The following is a 16,896-nucleotide window of genomic DNA, read 5'->3' as shown; positions in this document are numbered from 1 at the left end:
TGGTTTAAAAACAAATGTACTTATATTTTTCTACCTGAAACCTTGAGTCAGTGTTTGCTTGAGTCACAGTAATTGTGGTCCCTTTGTGTAATCTCTGCTACTGCTCATATACTCTTGCGATAAGCATGGCTGCTCTGCTACTGCTACCACTATAACTTAGTAGTACAGGCTTGTACCAAAGGTAAAACTTGTATTGCCACCTGTAGTCTTAATCGTGTGTAGTGGTCCCTAAGGGCACTGCACAGGATTCTGCCTAACACTCGCAAGTAGGATGGGACAGTTACCCTTCTCTCTCCTCTCAAATCCATCCCTTCGCTAAGGATTGGCTTAGTGGTGTGGAGCAGACATATTGCAGCTTCCATTTGCAATCCCCATTTGTTCTCATGTCAACATTTTGGCAAAAACAAGTTATGTGTCAAAACTTTGTGATTTACTAGTAACTACAGACAGGAAAAAATTAGATGGAATCACCTCATTATTTCTGGCGCTCTCAGTTAGCTCATTACGAGCAAAAATGTATGCAATAGTGTGTATATTTACATACTACTCCTCCATTACACCTGACATAGAATTGTGAAGGCACCGTTCTGATGGTATTACCATACGAGACATAAGATACACATGGCAGTTAGATGACTTGCTACTTAACAGAGGTCTATATAGCCCTGAAGATGGTGTGCTACACACCAAAATGCATTGGCTTTTCTGTACACAATAGACCACTGTGTTTAATGACTGCCTAAAACAAATACAACAGGGATGTGAATAAACATTTCCTGTGTTTTACAGAGGAATTTATGCTTCTTATTTGGAAATAACTTCAGGCACATTTGAATTCATAAACAGCAACAAAGGAGATACATGCTAACAATATGATGGAAATGGAGTAATGTACAAATAAATATATTTTTGCTCGTAATGAGCTGAGAACACCAGAAATAATGAGGTGATTCCATCTCATTTTTTCCTGTCTGTACTATTTTTTGGATCCATGTGTCATAGGATCCTTCTTTCTGGCAGCACCAGGCTAAAATAGAAATTACGAACTGATTAACTTAAGAATAATTAAGTTTAATTCAGAAGTATTTAAGGGGGGTGCTCACCCCTACTTCGCATTTACTTGTAACTGCCATAGGATATATATATATATATTCTACCTCAGCTAATCATGGGGAATTTAATAAAACAACAGCCGGGGCTGCACCATGTTACATGGCTTTTCGCAATTTTCTGCTGTTTTACCAAAAGTATAATAGTTAGAAACATGTAATTTATTGCCCATATTCCTAATTCAATGATTCAATGATTACAGAGTGAGATTTGATCCAGTTACGATACGTTTGACGTCTGCTTTTGACATCAGTACTCATTGCTTCTAAAGACAGCTTTTATTTTTTATTTGACGCAGATCTTTCCTTAGCTCTTTCTTGGCTCACATGATTTCATCACTAAACAAGTGCTTCTGGGTATAACCAACGACACTCGAGGACATTTGATTCATCTTAAAGTCTGTCAACAGCGGTATATAATCCACAACATTTCGTTGGTTTATTTCCCAGTGCAGTTTTTGAATTTGTGGCCCGTTTATCCTTAAACGGTTCCCGGCAGCATTTGTTGTAATTTGTGCTTCTTGTTTGGCGGTTGCTTCTTCCCATTCATTGGGCCAACGAAGGCAAAGTTAATCGTGGTCGCTGTTTGCCATCGCCAGCACTTATAAGTCTTCCACTTTCTCAACAACATTTCTGGACGCCCAGATGTAATCTATCATTTTGAGACTTTTGTTGCCTTGCCAGGTCGGTTTTGGTGGTTGGTCGCCTCTTACATTTCCGTTCAACATTATGCAGTTTCTTATTCCAAGGGCTGCAGACCATTTCCGACCTCTGGAAGATACTGCATTTTCGGGAATCCAATAATTAGTATGTTTCTGTAAATTGAAATCGAACCATGTGCAATTTAAGTCTCCAAAGCAGATTATTGACAAGTTGTTGTATGACATGATGGCCTTGTCTATGAGGTAAGTCTCTGAATCTATAACATTCGTTGTACTGATCTTTACTGGATTCCAATATCCATTCAGTGACAACAAGTATTTTGTTCCAGAGTCTTGTGAAACTTTAATTTGGATGACTGTTCCTTGCACAAAAGGATTCGGGTTATACGACACCAGGGGTGTCCACCAGTGGGTTATTTTTACCATTGTTAAAAGTGCTGAATATGGACGACCCATCGAGTTTTTCCCTGCGGGATTTAGAAAGATATTGAATCCGTCACGCGTGGGTGTCTCACGTAAACACGTGCAAACGTGTTTACGTGCAAACAAATTGCAAAGATATTGTCCAGTGGGACTTGAAAATTGGTAAACAAATGCACAAAACCTTTCGTGTTGCATGAAAGGATTGTCTGCAAAGAATCTTGCACCTTTAATCTTGGTTATTGAGTATGTTCATGAATCCTCTGCTTTTCGGTTCACAAACATGGTAAGATATCCTGAATGTCGGTCTTCTTTTGTTTTACATAGGAGTATGACAATGATTTCCTCAGAGCGTCATGTTGTTGTTCAATTGTCGGAACATCATCTGCTTTTGGTAGTTTAAAATTAGCGTTTGGAGAGATTTGGTCTGGTTCCAGCATCATGCCGAAACCAAAGGCAAGTAACTCATCGGTAGCCTGCAAAATCATATTTCTCACTGCAGAGGAAGTTATATGCAATAGAACTTGATCTGAGGTCTTTTCTGTGGGGTATTCTACGATTTTGATGTCATCTGAATTAATTGTTCGCAGTAATGGAACGCATCCAAATAGTTTCATTTCATTAGTGCGATTTAGGTTGATTTTGTTATCGTCTGCTTGAATGTTTTGGAGCCGCAGTTTCCAGACTCGACTGGTCTTTCTATGACTTTTGTTTGTATGTACCCTAGATGAGTAGTGTACTTTCTGTTTCCGTTGATTTGTAGTTAGTTTTGGATTGAGCTTGGAGAGAAGTGCAGATGTTGAGACTTTCGATGTACTTTCACTTTTTCTTGGTGTAACATTGCTACTTCGTTTACTTTGAATCTGTGTCCTCTCTCACAGCCTTGTTTTTCAGGAACTACAACCTGAATTTTTGCCAGTTGTTGAGACGCATAGCTTTGATTATCAGGATCAGCTGGATCATTATCGTCAATCGAATAAGTAGACAGATCACATAGGTTAACCGCCAATGAGGACGACATATTGATGTTACTTTCTTCATCAGAGGCAATTCGTCGACGTTTGGACGTGCGTTTATCATTATTTTGATGATGGACATTTGTTGGTTCGCAGTCAGGTTCCAAGTCATGGTCTGACAATTTCTTATGACCGGCTCTTTCAAACAGTCCAGTTTAAGGTGGCGTAGACAGGTTCCTGATAAATTTCTTAACATTTGAACGGTTTGGCTTTAGTTTGTTTTTGTCCTGTCTTTCAACGACAGGTGTTATGCCAGTTTTCAATTTTTTGAGGCTATGTTTGCCTTTTCCTTGTTCTTCATTGTGATTGATTTTGCCACACCAGTAAAGATGCCGAATGAGCTGTGTGGATTTCTGTTAGGGACAACATTTGCCTCTGACAAGGTTTCGGGATTAGATTGTTCTCCTGTGCTCAGTTGCTAAACCTCTGAGCCTGGTTTAGATATTCTGCCAATTGGTGGGTTGCCTGCTTGTTTCACAATTCCCCTCTGCTCGTTGTTTTTTTTTTTTTTGATCTGAATTAGGCAAAGCTGTTTTTGGATTAATAGTCAATACAGGTTCTTGGTTGATATTTGATTTTAGGACTGTTGGACCCGTGATGGCCTGTATGGAAGTATCTGTCACGCACGGCGGTCGCTGGCAGCTGTGGAGACGCTGGCGTTGGAGCGGCCATTGACAGTAGCCGTCACGCCGCCCGCGCTTTCCTCAGCAGCGGTCTAATCCTCCAGCCTTCCGACCAGCGGCGTCCTTTTTACGAGCGCCAACCAGGAGGCCTGCGCGTTGCAACCTTTTCGCGTTAGGCTTCCGGGTTGGTATGCTTCAGTCCTTTCCTCCGCGGCCGTCGCCGCTCCCTTTCCTCTTCTCCCGTTTGCTTCCTGGCTTTCTTTCTGCACTCGGCCCGCCTCGCTCTGCTGGAGCTTTCTCTCCGCTCCACTTTGGCTCTCTCTCTTTTTCCCCAGTTCTCCTGGTTATTTCCCTCTCAGCTCATTCAATATACACCCCATCTCTGTAGTGTTGTTTTCCCTTGGAGCTGTCATCAAACACTACTTTCTGTGGATTTCCTTGTTAGCTGGATCCTTCAATTTACACAGTCCCGCCTTGTATCCTGTTGCCATCTTCAACAAGGAAGGGGTTTTTTGCGCCTATTGGCTTTTTCCCCTTAACCGGTCTGCCCCGGTACGGGGGCCCCCTTGGCCCCGGGTTAGAGGGGCAGGGTGGCTTCCTCTCGAGGCAGACCTCATCCACACTCCAGAGAGGAGGCATTGAGGATAAAGAGATTCGGACTCAAATCGGACGAGGAGACCACAGGTGAGCAGGAGGGTGTGAGGGGCACTCGGGGAAGTGGGGTGAAAATTGACTGAATCCAGGAGTGAGCCTGACAGTATCCAAGTGACGTTGGCTTTGGGCATTGCTTGAAAAGTCATTTGGTTTTTGAACCACCTGAAAATGCTCTTGTGGTTTTTTCACATAATCAGCATTGTGACGCATCCATTTCACTGCATCTAGAAGTCCTTCCGTTAAGTTGTCGTTTTGGCAGTGATGCAGAGCTGCCAAGTCGCCTAGACGTTCTTGCCACTGTGTCGAAAGAGCCGCTTCTTTTTCCATTTGTGTTTGTAGAAATTTTGTGAAAAGATCTAATTTTTCCATTTTGTTTGTGAGGTTTATCAGCAAGGGCCCTTGATTACTAATTGCCTAATTAAGAGCCTCCTATAGTTTAACAAATGGGATCATGGCTAGACAAGAGGCAGCTAGAATATTATTGTGTATCTGAGTTGAGGCAAAAAATTGGGGGAGTGTCCCAAACACAGCAGTAGGGCGGGACAACAATATATCAATAACAATAGGGTCCAAGCTGCTGGTTAAATGATTCAACAGAATGTTTTTGGAAATAATAATTTAGATATGCAGTGTATCATGTAATAATATCACTGAAAAACAAATTTGGTGGCTATGTCTGACTTTAAAAGCAATCAAGACAATATTGAAAAGGGAAAAAGAAGGAAAAGAAACATTTATTTTGATAATTGTGTTACAAAAAGTCCAAATTGGACCAAAGAATCAGTAGAAAAATACACAAAAAACAGTGAAAACATTGTAACACTTAGTCTAGGATTGAACAATAATAGGACAAGGTATTTGAACAGAAAAACATTAACAAGAAGAGCAAAATAGATCATGTTTGATTTTGTTTGATTTAACAAGCAAAAAAACATATATATCTCCACACTGATTGTGGTGAATTTTTCAAATTGTCAACTTAAAACAGGTCTGCCAACGTGCAGGTGTCTTTCACATCAATGTTCTTTGAGACTTTTTAATAGGCAACAAAATCATAGACATCTAAAACATGTTTCGGCAAATGAGCCACATGTCTGGCAATTAGTTCCCAAATGTTCCCTTCCTCAGGGCGAAAGAGACAACAACAACTGTACCCTGTGGGGAAGCAGACAAAAAATATCTTTTATATTGGAAAAAGACAAGAGTTCTTTATGAATTAGAATGCTACATTTTATCGAGATTGCTTACAAAGTAAGGCTCCGAAATTAGAAAAAATGCACTATTAATTAATTAATTAATTAATTAATTAATTAAAGATGCCATATGGAAAAAGAGCAAATGGCATACCTGGCTGTCTGGCAGTTTTTTTGGGAATGAGTCTGCGCATTTTTTCTAATTTCGGAGCCTTGAACTGCCCATAATTATTCTCCATAGTGGTTGTTTCTACTGCCGCACCATCTGTGAGGTTGACCAGTGATTGAGATCATCCCTGGCCTATTTTCCATATGCTCTGCTCCGGTTTTTGTCGGTAAGCACCGCATTTGGTTACTTTAATTTTTTACAGTCAAACTTTGTGGCATTCTTTGCCGTATGGCTAAAACTTACTTTGTAAGCAATCTCGATAAAATTTAGCATTCGATTGCTTTTAAAGTCAGACATAGCCACCAAATTTGTTTTTCAGTGATATCATTACATGATACACTGCATATCTAAATTATTATTTCCAAAAACATTCTGTTGAATCATTTAACCAGCAGCTTGGACCTTATTGTTATTGATATCTGAGTTGAGGCCGTAGAGTACAGACTTGGCTTTGTCTCACCGGCTGTTGATTGCTCAGGGAGACATTCGAATTTTCCATACTGTTATTGACTTCCAGAAGAGTTTACTTATGCGGTTGATTTTTGCAGGTTTCCATATTGTGTATGTTTCTGGACTTAGGACGTGGCGTACTGGCAAAAAGTTCTGACTCTTTAAATAAAGACTTGTTTAACATTTGTTTAGAGCTTGCTGTTTATCTATGCCGGAAGTCCTTTGATGAGGCATTTGCATCTATATTGTGCGCATTCGAAGTTTAGTTTTGCGTTTGCAGCCAAGTGTGAGTTTGATCGAGCTTCTTTTTTGATGCTTTCCCTTAGCAGGACACACTTTATTGGAGTTGCAAACAGCTGGGAGAATGTAAAAGCCAGGCTTGCAGTGGGAGAATTATTTGTGAAGTTTGCAAACCAACAAGCCAAAAGGGTCTGCCTTGGACCTAAGTGAGACTTTCATGTGACTCATGGAACAAAGTTTTTATTTTCACTTGTTGCTGTTATTTTGTATGTGAAGCATAATATAAATTACATCTTGTTTACACGCACCATGTATTTTCCCTGACATTTTACTGTTGGCAGGGGAACATTGTTCTCTTGTCTTGCTTTAAACTGCAAACACACATGCAAAGCCATTTTGGTGTCAGTGTTTAGAAATCCTGTTTTCATGTGAAAGGGGCCTTTGAATTTCCTCTGCCTTTGTTAATTAAAATGCTGCTTTTTCACCTGGCTCTTCAGTTCTGTTGGTTTGGGGGCCTTTGATTACACCCCACACAGGGCAGACGGTGGGCTCCACTCCTCCCCACCAGGAGCTGCCCCAAACACAACAGCAGTAACCCTGCCTCCACTCGGGCACTCACTGCAGATGCTCCCCAAGCACAGAGCTGTTGGGGCATCCTCTGTGGAACACTCTGTCTCTAGTGCACATGTGCAGGAAGCACTCTGTGCTTCCTGGTTCCTGTTCAAGTTGTGTGAAGCCAGACGTCGCTAGGCATGGAGGAGCCAGTTCTGGACCGGGGTGCCTGCAGGTAAGAAAACATCTGTATGTGTGTGTGATGAATGAGTGTATGTTTCTGTGTGTGAATGAAAGGAGTGTATGTTGTGTGGATGCATGTGTGAACGAGAGAGTGAATGTGTGCGGATGCATGAAAAAAGTCACACCCTCTCCTTGCACGCTTAAATTAGAACCCACTCAGATTTAGGGTTGCGGGGCGAGGGGGTGCCCCCAAATCAGAGGCCTGCTCACTTGCGCAGTGAACAGCTTCTCTTTGATTTAATGAATCAAAGCAGAGGATATGAGGGGTCATTACAAGGTAGGAGGTAGCCATGCCGCTGTTAGCGGCATGGCTACCCCCTTACCATGTACCGGGTCCAGGTTCCTCGAATGAGGAATTACCGGGCCATTCCGACCTTGGAGGGCCCGGTAATTTCTCATTCGAGGAACCATTCCCCATTCCCATTCGAGCCCCCATAGGGCTCAATGGAAATGGGGAGGGTGCTAACAACGGGCACGTTAAAAACTGGCCCGTTGTTAGCACCCTGGTCTGCTCGCGGGACCCCGCTAAGGGCGCCTGGTAAAACCAGGCGCCCTTAGCGGGTTTCTGGGAGCAGACTCGTAATGAGGCGGTAAGGGGTTGACAGCTCCGGCACCGTTACCGGCGCTGTTAACCCCTTACCGCCTCACTCGGAATGAGGCCCATAGTCTCAAAATCAATCTTTGTTTTTACTGGAAAAAAACATTTAGAAAGACTGCTCGGATACCGCTCTGAGCAGTCTTTCTAAATCCAACTGTCATGCCCCTGCTGAATACAAGTGCGTGCAGGCGCTGACAGGCATGGCAGGACCCAGAAGAGGAGTCGCATGAGTCCTAGGTGAGTCTGTTAAGGGGGAATGTTTGTGATGGAGGCAGGGGGTTAATGTAACTGCATGTTTGCATGTGTATGTGGTGGGAGATTGATTGGGAATGCTTAGGAGGAAGGAGGTGGTGAGCTCAGGGGAGCAAGGAGGAAAGGGGGCGTTGGGGGTGAAACCCCATGAATTATAAGAAACCTGCCAGCGCAGGAGGGGCAGGGGTGCGGGCAGGCAGGAGGAATATCTTGCGTGGGAGTGGGGTGTGTGAACACCCCCCCAGTTTTGTGCTATTTCTGCTTTTTGACGGCTGCCCAAAATAGGCTAAAATAAATCGGTCTTTTTTGTGTTTGGCCTTCAAAAAGTGGAAATAATACATAGAACCAAGCAGAGACCCGCTGGTGAGCAGAATACCCCATGGCGGGGTGAGAGAAGTAATACCCCGAAGTGGGGTGAGAGAAGCAAAACCCAAGGGCGGGGTGAATGAGACAAGAGGACAAGGAGCGCAGCTCCAAGGGGGACAGAGCTGAAACCCATGAGGGGTTAGGAGGAGCGAAACCCCAAGACGGGGTATAGACTTAGAGGTACCAAACGAACGTCAGGACTTTCCTTGGTGAGGAACACCAGAAGAAAAACTACAGTGAGCATATAAACTAGGGATTCCAAAGTGGGAAAGAAGGCAAGAGACGGTCATGCTATTCACTAGAACTATGTATATGGATGAGAAGGCAATTCTTTTGTTCAAGAGACACTAGGGTGTTGAAGGGGGTAAGGGGTTAATCAGAAACCAGGCACCATTCTTTTGTTGGGCGAAGGACCTAATTGTATCTTTGTTGAATTTGTGTTTTCCCTTTTAGTGGTAGGGACAGAATTAAGTTTAGAATAGGGGAATGTTTTCCTTGTTTGATGACATCCTAATGAGCACCCTTTTAAACTTATTTTCTTTATAGATGGGGGGAGAGAAACTTAGTCTTAAGGATAGCTTAGGCCTTGGGTGTTCTAACAAAGGAACATTTCACGGAAACGACATCTTCCTGTCTGCTGATTCTGATCTACCACAGTATGTTCTTAAATGTAAATTCTGGCATGTATAGGTTCAGCCACCATGGAAATGTATGGGCACAGCCAGCGTGAAAGTGTTTTTTATACTAGCATATGTTGTGGGGAAAGGCATCATGAAAATGCATTGGAAAATGCTCCTCTGCACTGTTGGGAACTTGCATCTATTGGATCTTTTCATGCATTACCCTACAAATTTAACTGCCAGCTGTTTACCTTTTTACCCAATTTTTTACAGAAGGTTTACTGTATAATGCACCATTTTGACCCATAATTCAAAATTGACCACAAACCCTCTTGGTTGGTTTGGGCTACCTCGTTACGCTCGGGTGCTGACGCATATTTGTGGCAAGTTTTACACCCCACCAATTAAAAAATTAACCAGCCACCACTGCTCCCTGCAGATCTCTTTTTCGGTATTGTGAATTAGTGAAAATGCAGTATTGTTGCACATGGGGGCTACAGCTTCCTTCTCTCTCAGGTGCTCCGTCTCTTTATGCTGCAGCTCCCTGAATGCTGCAGCGTCTGTTGTTGGTGGCTGGGTTTTGATTCTGTGGTCGTGAATGTACGGTGCTGGAGAACTGTTCTTATTTTGATATTGCTTACTGGTCTCCAAATCCAGAGAAGTATCTCTACAAAAAACAGAGAAAGACTGGCAATTATCTTGCATTAGATGGATGACTTGAGACAGAGGTGTACAGCTAAGAAACATACTGGCAGAATGAAGGGGAAGGGTTCGGGCCCTCTCAACTGCTCTTGTCCTCAACGTTAGCACTGGTTCTCGATTTCTCCTAAGACCTCCCAACTGGGGTTCTTACCGTCTTTTGACAAGGCCATGGTATTGGACGTGTCACAGTATTCATTCTTGGTGTTACCCATAAGGGTGGAGTGGATACCGTGCATTGTTTGTACATTACATGAATGCGCATTAGAAAGTCAGTGGTTCATATTATTTCACGAACTTAAATACCGTTTACATGCTTTGCAGTGAGGTTGCACTCATGTGAACTTCTGTTTTTTAAGTCGGTTTTCTATCAATTCTAATTGTAGGTGTTTTAAGTCAGACAGGGCCTGACTTAAAACACCTACACCTGACTTAAGGATTTGTTTTGTGGATTGATGGTATCCAAATGAGTGGTTGATTGCATGTTGGACGTGTGCGACAAGGTAGGCCAGCCATAGGGGATTTATACTGCCTCCCCCAATCTTCAAAGATCTTCCAATTTAACTGTTAGCAATGATTTGTCTATTTAACATTCGGCTTGGCCCTAATTTAAGCACTTGGCCTGAGCCGACACCACCAGAGCTGAACAGTGTCTACTGAAGTTCGCCCCTCCCACGCGGAAGCCTGCTCTCATGCAACCATGAACATCTTTGAATGACGTTTGTAATGGCTTTCTCTACTTCCGCCGGGTAGTCGCTGTCAACCAATCAGAGAGTCCCCCAAGGATAAGGCGCGGTGGCCCCTGGTATTTCCGATCGCTTGTGCTCAGTTCCGGAAGTCTGTTTCTGAAGGTGCGCGTGACAGCAGAGCAGGAAGTGCGCTAGTGCTTGAAGAACCCGCGGTAGGCGAGAGGAACGGGCTTTAAGAAACGCGTAGCGTGAATCCGGTCGCAAAGTGCATTGCTTTTGCTTCACAGAAAAACGGAAAGCTGATCTGACGGTACAACCGAAAAAAACCCAACACTTTAATGTATAGCTGTCAATAAATGATCGCTTTTTTTTAACAGATCCCCCCACAACTTTACTGAGTCACGCCGATTGTCAATCGAGGTTATTGGTGCAGCTTTTCAATGTTGGAGGGCCTCAGACAGTGAAATGTTGAGAGCCGTTTAATCAGGACCAAACGAAAACGGATATGTCGAGTGAGGGTAATTGGCGAAATCAACTACAAGACCCGTTAAACGGTCAAGACAGGTCGAATTGTACAAAAAACCTCCATGACCCGCCCCTCCCCCCCCATACTTGGGTCCTGCCTCCCCTAGATTCCAACCCCCTATATTGTTTTGCATGCCTAGGACTATATCCAACCCCCACCCCACCTATTACCTGCGCGCGCAGCTTTGACTGCAGTAATAATTGCAGAAAACAAACGCTGATCATTCTGGCACCCGCAGTGATCGGCCGCAATGATCAGTGTTGTTTTCTGCAATTAAGCAGTGCTATGGTGGACTCCGAAGTGTATGTTATGGCCCAAGTAAACTAGCCAAATAAGCAAACCAGCGCCTACGAGATAGCTCAGCAAGATGTGACCCTACAATGTTATTGGCAGGGCTCGCTTGGAATCCCTGTTGGTGGGAGGGGTGAGTAAAAAAACAAAGGCTTCCTTCAGTGCCATCTAGGAGCGCTAGGGAACGATGGAGGATTTTCCTGAAAAGTAGTGGAACGTAATTCCTATCAACATCTAAAGACGGCTAGGTAGCGGAAATCTTTCTACTCTCCACCTATGCTTGCTCTACCATTTCGGGAAAGTTGATGCCTTAGGGGCGGGGGAAGGTGGCAGCAGCCGTGCTGCTGTAGTGGCAGGTTTTCAACGGTCACCCAGTATCTGGGACAGATAGTGAGGTACTGACTGTTTCATCAGGTTAACGTCAGTGTCGGCAGTGCACTGACCATGGATAAAAGACAGAAGCCTGTTTTTCCCTGCAGTGCGCCCCCCCCAAGCGCTTAACCACCTCTCTATCTTTCACAGTGGGCTGGCAGCCTTAGACAAATTGTGCCTATAAGCCTGGAAGTGTTTTCATGTGGGGGGGAAGAGGCATGTGGGTGACAAGTGACAATAACAAGTATGACAGGAATGACAATGTCAGGAATGAGGAGGCCAAACGGGATATAAGGTGGAAAAACTTTGGCCACAAGCTTTATTGTAATACAAGCCATGGTGCAAAAGAAAAACCAACCATGAACAACCTCGTAAGAAAATAACACAAATATATTTTTGGGGACAGGGTTCAGGTGAGCGGGGGACCCTACTCCCACGTAGGGCCAACTCTAGGTGGATCCCTGCCGCACTTCATAACGAAGTTTGTGACGTTTGGTGGACCCAGCGTGTGAGCTGTGTCTGGTGTCTCCTTTTTGATTTTACAGTTGACTTTCCTCTGCATTCTTTGTCTTTTCCGTGCCAGGTATAGAGGTATATGCTTTTTGTCAAGTTTTGAGCGCTTTTGCATGTTTTGAGGCATGTGCATATTGAAGGAAGTTGACGCGACACAGACTTGGCCTTTGAAGTTCTTTATTTACGGAGCTCCCCGGAGCCTTCAACCTGCTCCTCTCAGATTCATATCTCGCCGCCGTCAACCGTCTCCCCGTGGTCACGCGGCTCTTCGCTCCGAACACTGACACAGAGCGCGCGTGACCACCGCGAGCCGAAATCATTACATGCAATTCCCTACACATCTTCCCCTTTATAATAGAATAAAAGATTTTAACCATCCAAAGAAAAGACGGTCACAAACTAACTAATGTAACTGATCAACCTGAAACATAGGAGAATGCGACAACTCCTGGTAATTATTAAAATGTTAATACTAATCTTGCATTTGTATTTCTCCTTTACGTACTGAGATCAAGGTATTTTAATTTTCATAATCCCTCATCCACACAGGTTTTGATCTGGTCCTATGCGACCCTCCTTCTTTAGTTCTCTCCTCATTATCAATTTCAACATTTTTTCTGTCTACAACACCTTCTTTCCTCACCTTTTCTAACGTACTGTGTCCCTCCTTCACCACACCTTCCCTTACTCTCTCCTCCGACCTACTGACATTCACATCACCAACTTTCGCCAACCTTCCTTTTGACCACACTTCACCTCCCTCCAAAACCACCACATTACTTTTTACTGCATTTATCTTCTTCGGTCCCAGGAATTTACTTTCCACACATTTGTTTACTAATCTAGGATTCTTAACATACACTTCTTCACCAACTTTCCATTCCTGTTCTTTCACCCTCCTCCTGTCATCAAACAATTCTTTGTTTCTCTCTTGACTTAAAGTAATTAGTTTCATAATGTGTTCTCTATCCACATTTACCACCTTGGCCATTCCCAACCATCCTGGACAAAGCCTTGTCCCAGGTTCCCTGCCTTTCAGTGATACGAAAGGAGACACACCCGTCACAGAGTGTGGCGTGGTGACATAATTCCACGTCAACAACCTTAATACTTCCCTCCACGGTTGTCCAGAATTCATGGCCATCTGTAGACCCCCTTTTATGTACCTATTTATTCTTTCCACAAGACCATTTGCCTTAGGATTATACAGCGCTGTCCTTGTGTGTTTAATGCTATAACCTGCAAGAAATTTTCTCATACTCTCGGATACAAATTGTACCCCATTATCAGACACAATTTCACTAGGCACCCCCTCTTTAAGGAACAGTCTCTCTAAAAAACAAATCAACTCCTTGGCTGTAACCTCTCTCACCGCTTCCCACTCAAACCATTTCGAATGAAAATCCACTGCAACAAATAAGAACTTTTGGCCACCTCCCAGCCCTGCCACTGGACCCATAATGTCCACTGCCAATTTGCACCAAGGCTGGTCTGGCACCACATTTGGTATCAAAGGGGCCTCCCTCACTACTCTGCACTTGTCACTCATTTGACAAGTCATGCAATCTTTGACAAATCTTTCCGCACATCTATCGATTCCCGGCCACCAATAATTTTGCCTCAATTTTCTTTTCATGGCAGCCTCTCCCGGATGACCCTGATGAGCCAAACTAACCAGCACTGACCTGATAGACTGCGGAGGAACAACACATCTTCCTCTTCTTAGCCTGTCTCCACACAAATTCAATTCATCCCTTATCTCCCACCAATTATTGAATTTACCATCCAAATCTCCCTTTGCAGGCCATCCCTTCACGGTCCAGTCCTTTATAAGACTAAGCTCCTCGTCAGTATCCTCTTCTCGTATCCACTCAACCTTGCTAACTGCATTCATTATTTCTGCCACAACTGACTCCTCCTCTGTTTCTCTGTCTTCTGCAAATCCACCACTTACTGGCAACCTGGACAAACAGTCCGCCACCACATTTTTCTTTCCCGGCAGATAGCTCACATCAAAGTTAAAATTCTGGAGCCCCAGACCCCATCTGCTAATCCTTGGAGAACCTAACGCCCACCTTCCACTCTCAAAAAGTTGAACCATGGGCTTATGATCCGACCTAACCACAAATCTTCTTCCCCACAAGAAATACTTGAAATGATTCACTGCCCAGAACATAGCTAAGGTTTCTCTTTCAATAACAGAATATTTGCACTCTGCACCCCTCAACGTCCTAGACGCAAACGCAATAACTCTTTCAGTATTATCCCTGTCATACTGCACCAATGTCGCTCCCAGTCCCAGCATGCTCGCATCAACCACCAAAACAATTTTATCCTTATTATCAAACCTTCCTATGGATGGTGCCTCGCTCACCGCTTGCTTGATACACTCAAAAGCCACACCACACTCTGCTGACCATTCAAATTTTGCACCTTTCTTGAGCAAACTTCTGAGGGGAATCGATACTTTTGCAAAATCCTTAACAAACTTATGGTAATATTCGGCCAAACCTAGGAACGATTTCACTTGTTCCTTACTCTCTGGTACCGGTGCAACCTTCACTGCTTCAACCAAATTCCTCTTAGGCCTCACACCCTTTTCATCTATTTCATGACCAAGAAATTCAACCCTGTGCACTCCAATCTTGCACTTGCTCCTTTTCACCGTTAATCCTGCATCCCTTAATCTATCTAACACCTTTCTCAACACCCCCTCATGTTCTTCGGTGGAATTCGCATATATCAGAACATCATCCTGAAAAATAATAATATTCTTCACCCCGCACAGCACCGTCTCCATCACCCTTTGGAATACAGCTGCCGCCGAAGCGAGCCCAAACGGCATCCTGCAATATCTAAAAGTACCAAACACTGTAATGAATGCCGTCAATTTCTGACAATCCTCCTTCAGTGGAACCTGATGATATGCTTGAGAAAGATCAATGACTGAAAATATTTTAGCATTGTTCAATACAGATAATTCATCACCAATTATCGGCAGGGTGTGTCTATCAATCAAGATATTTCTGTTCAAGTCTCGTAAGTCTACACACAGTCTTATATCCCCGTTTGCCTTCGCTGCTACTACCACTGGCGACAGCCATTCAGAGCTTTCACTTTTCTCTATTATTCCCCTTTGCAGCAGTGATTCCACTTCCACTCTTAACTTTTCCTTTAGTTTGTGAGGCACTGGCCTCACCTTGTGCACTTTTGGAGTGGCTCCTGTCTTCAGCTGAATCTGATGTTCAAATTCCTTCAACACTCCTAATTCATCTTGAAACACTTCGGGGTATTCCTTCTCCCACCTATCCTTCAGCTCCGCCACATCTATAGGCCTTTCCGCATTCGCTTGGATTCTAATACCCAACTTCCACTGTTCACCCCATCCCAGGAGTGTCGAACCTTGAGTAACGTATATCTCCGCTTCACAGCTTCTTCCTTTATAGTCCACTGAAGCCTGGAACATGCCTACAATTTCAATCTTCACATTCCCATACGCATACGGTTCGATCTTATGTTCTTTCAGTTGCTTCACATCTCCTTGCATGCGACCTAGAAATGTTGCTTTCGACATCAAAGTCCACTGCGAACAACTGTCCACCTTCATTGTAATTGCCTTCCCGTTGACTTTGAATACATCTAAAGGTGCTCCACCCTTATTAGATACTTCTGACACTTCTAGTATATGCTTTGTCTGGTTGCAGATTCCTTCTGTATCATCTTCTTCTTGCTCGGGCACCCTACTTCCTTCCTCAATATTCTGCACCACTCCCGACTCACGACAAACTTTCGCAAAATGACCCTTTTTCTTGCATTTAAGACAAGATATGTTTCTGGCTGGACAGAACATGCTGGTCGAAATGTGACGGTTACTTCCACACTTGTAGCATCTTATCTCCTTGTTGGGAACTCCTTTACGAAACCCCTTCACTACCGCCACTTCTCCTTCCAACTTCTCTCCCTTCATCTTAGTTATGTACTTCTGGGTCTGTTCCATACTTCTTGCCGTTTCGATAGCTACTTCCAGTGATGCGTCTTTGGACAATAGTCTCTCTTGTATCTTTACGTTATTAGTACATCGCACTAACTGGTCCCTTATGAGAGAGTCTGTGAGCAGTCCAAATTCACATGTGTGACTAAGGGACCTCAATGCTGCCACAAAATTCTCCACTGGCTCCTGTGGACCTTGTGTCCTTTGGAAAAACTTATGCCTCTCAAACGTTATGTTCTTTTTGGCTTCAAAGTGTCTCTCCAACTTCCTTTCCGCCATGGAATATTGATCCACATCTCCTTGGCCTAGCTGTGGAGGATCAGGTAATCCATCATACACGCTTCTGCCTTCAGTTCCCAAATTGTGGAGTAAAATTGCTTCCTTCCTAGCTGATGCGAACTTGTCCCCTCCAATGGCAACCAGGTACGTGTCAAACAACCTCTTCCACCTGTCCCACCTTATTGGTGGTGCCCCAGGTTCAGCCAGGAACGGTGGTGGGGGTGCCATGCTAGCTGCCGCCATCCTTATGTATGTCTAGGTGCTTTAAGTTCCCTTAAATGTCACTTAGTTCACGGCTAGACAACACTGTTCACTTCTTCAGGTGCACTAATCTCCCAGTGATTAAGCTGCACTGTGGCACATCATAAT

At 43.8% G+C, this 16,896-nt stretch overlaps 1 protein-coding gene across 2 annotated transcripts in view; it reads left to right on the top strand.

Moving 5' to 3' along the window:
• The first annotated feature begins 10,627 nt into the window (after nucleotides 1-10,627).
• Nucleotides 10,628-16,896, top strand: part of TATDN2 (TatD DNase domain containing 2) — an 887,958-nt gene continuing 881,689 nt past the window's right edge. Inside the window, exon 1 of one of the 2 annotated variants that reach the window (XM_069643017.1) lies at nucleotides 10,628-10,865. The gene's annotated coding sequence lies outside the window, so the exon portion shown is untranslated. The remainder of the gene's footprint in view (nucleotides 10,866-16,896) is intronic. The other variant, XM_069643019.1, reaches the window with a different exon arrangement.

Source organism: Ambystoma mexicanum, chromosome 2p (assembly GCF_040938575.1).
Source record: "Ambystoma mexicanum isolate Mex_15411 chromosome 2p, UKY_AmexF1_1, whole genome shotgun sequence".
Lineage (NCBI taxonomy): Eukaryota > Metazoa > Chordata > Amphibia > Caudata > Ambystomatidae > Ambystoma > Ambystoma mexicanum.
The sequence above is the reverse complement of the archived record's forward strand: the minus strand, read 5'-3'. Positions and strand labels throughout refer to the sequence as shown.